Below are 3,050 nucleotides of genomic sequence, written 5' to 3'. Positions count from 1 at the left end.
TTAGGAAAGGGTTGATTTGGCTTACACTTCCCCCGTCACTGTCCATCTTAAAGGAAGTCAGGATAGGAACTCAAATAGGACAGGAACCTGAAGGCAGAAGCTGGTGCAGAGGTCACAGAGTAGTGACGCTTACTGGCTTGCTCCCCATGGCTTGCTCAGCCTGCTCTCTTATAGGACTACCAGCCCAGGGATGGCACTAACCACAATGGGCTGGGACTTACACCATCATCAGTAATTAAGAAAATGCCCCCACAGTCCTGCTTACAACCCAATCTTACAGTGGCATTTTCTTAACTGAGATTCTAGCCTCTTGGAGGACTTTAGCTTATGTCAAGTTGATATAAGCTATCCAGTCCACTAGTTACTGCTTGCTTTGTTATGGTATTGTGCTTGGTTAAAAGGGGACCCCTGCTTAAAAAACATACCTGGGCTCTTGTCTGTGCATAGCCTACATCTTTTTACATGTTTAGAAGCAGATATCTGGCTTATCATGCCGTGCTTGGGCTGGGAATTGGGGAGGTTAAACTGGGAGCTTGTTGATTATATATATTGCTGATGCAGTTTAAGTGGCCCTACTGGACAGCCAATGTCTGCATAATTAACCTAGTTTTGTTTTGATCTATAACAAAGAAATCATTGAGAAAAGAAGAGAGAGGGGTGAATGGGGATGAATTATAATGTAAAGAGAAATCTCTAATAGCTTTGCCATTAGGAGGGGAGGGGGATTCTCTCCAAGAAACTCACAGGAAACAGTCCCCACCCAGAAGATGTTGGGTGACTAATGCCCTCTTTACCTACCCCAGAGTCAGAAACAATAACTCTGACCTCAGACCTTTACAATGATTAGCTAAGAAAAACCAAAGATAAATGAAAGTCTAGTGTACATAGACCTAAAGCAGAGGGATAGTGAGATAGATAGATAATATTGTTTTCTCTTTTCTAGTCTAGTTCTTCGAACCTTAAATATCATTGTTCTAACGTGCTTGTCAAATTTCTGATTTATAAGCTGAGTTAAGACCACAGCCCACTGACATGATGTCATGTAATGAAAAAAAGAGAGCAATATCAGTCTAAATTAAAAGCAAGATTGTTTTATGTAAAACTTTGGGGTTCCTGGATTTTCCAAAAAAAATTCCTCAAATATGGCAACAATAAATCTGTGTTGTTGCATAGTCCAATAGTCCCAAGCTCATTCTCTTCTTATCAACAGGACAATCATTCCCTTGTTGTCGTCCATCCCAACCTCTCTCCTGTCTGTTGCCTGATCCCCCTCCCCCATCTATTTCAGTTATCTACTTGGTTCCTGTTGGTATTTTAGTTTGTGACCTACCCTCTAACAAAGAAATACAAAGTCGCTGATAGAGAAAATAAAAAATGATAGTCCAGGAAATGCTTAGTGAATCCTGCTGGGGAAATTGCCTTTACCCTAAAACATAAGTGTTCTACCTACCCATGTTGCACGAGAGATAAATATCTGGTTTTGTTTGATGTTTAGGCTCAGCCTTCGGCAGGACAATGAACGGCCCTATTCTCCCAGGCTGGAGCTGTTTTTCTTAGAGAAGGTTTAACACTTTCTGTTTAGCTTTTGGCAAGTAGAACAGAAATGGAAATGCAGGAGCTTTTGCTGTTGTCTTCTCTCTGCAGCTCTTAGCCCCGAATCACTTCCTGGATTCTCAGCATATCTTGTATGCTTTCTGTATCCCAACACCATTTTATTTCCCCAGTTGTGTGGTTAGAGGGAATGGCTAGCACAAGATCCTTATTTTAGGACTCAGCTGTGGCACTTCTTATGGATTTGATTAATTTTCCTCTATTTTTATTCAAAATGTCTCCTTATTCCCATCTAACTTTTCTTCTTGCTTAAACTTTGACTTTGAAATAACAAAGGGCTGACTATTGCCCTTTAAAGTTTTTTTCTTTTTCTTTTTTTTTTCTATGTGACCAGGCTTTACAAAAGGCTATTTTATTCTAAGAAATTAGGTTTCTGGTTATCGGGAGCCCTAAATAGACATGAATTACAAGAACGTCCTTTGAAAACCCCACACAGCACTTGTTTCATTAAGTTCCATGGAGCAACCTTAATTTAGTGGAACACTGGATAGGCTGTTCTTTTAACCTATTATTACTTTGGCCAGGCCCATAAACCATATTCATGGATGATTCCATCAAGAAGGACAACAGTGGGATTAATATTATTTCAGGACACAGTAAATGCCACAATGATGAAGCTGTTTAAGATCTGGTGCTCACGGTGTCACACTGAATGCACTGACATTTACTCTGCTATCACTTCATTTCCAATATTCCTTCCAAATCAGCCGATGCTAATGCTTCAGTATGTGCGCAGAATATAATGTGGGTGGGGGCTGGGAGACTGGAGAGAGATTGTACAGGTCTTTTGATTTCCTTTTGGTATTCAGTTCAAGCAACTGTACTTGGATAGTGTTTTACATGCACCAGGACCTCAGATGTCGGTTATCAGGACCACAGGCTCCCAGAAACTGGAATTTTTCTAGAGATGGATCAAAATTGGTCATTGAATCTTTCTTAATTGTGACTGAATTTTGCTTTTGTTGTGCTTGTTCCAGTATGAACTGGAAACCCATCTCTAGGTGTTCTTCGAATTGGGCTCATAGGAAACGGAAATGTTTAAAATGGCAGAAAATCTAGAAAACCTTATGTGTGGTACTTTCTGGATCTTCTTATCATTAAATGCATGCCTTTGATAACACTATAGGCATAAATATGAGAAGTATCTGAAAGCCCATGGGCAGGCTTTGGGAATATCTTTTAAAGAGGTAGCAATGAAATCATCTACATTGCAATTACTAATTTTGCTCTCATTTCTCTCTCCTCCCTCCCTTACTCTTCCCTCATTTCTTCTTCTCTCTTTTTTCTTCCCATCTCTTTTTACCTCTCTTTCTGTGCTAGGAGTGTTGGGAACTAAAAGCCTTAGTACATGCTAGGCAAATTTCCCTTTTGATTTTGAAGAAGATTCTTTGACTTGGACAAAAGTTGGTAACCATCTAGCTCATGGCTCTCAATTTTCA

The sequence above is a fragment of the Psammomys obesus genome, unplaced genomic scaffold, assembly GCF_907164565.1.
Source record: "Psammomys obesus unplaced genomic scaffold, mPsaObe1.curated_primary_1811, whole genome shotgun sequence".
Taxonomy (NCBI): domain Eukaryota; kingdom Metazoa; phylum Chordata; class Mammalia; order Rodentia; family Muridae; genus Psammomys; species Psammomys obesus.
The sequence above is the reverse complement of the archived record's forward strand: the minus strand, read 5'-3'. Positions refer to the sequence as shown.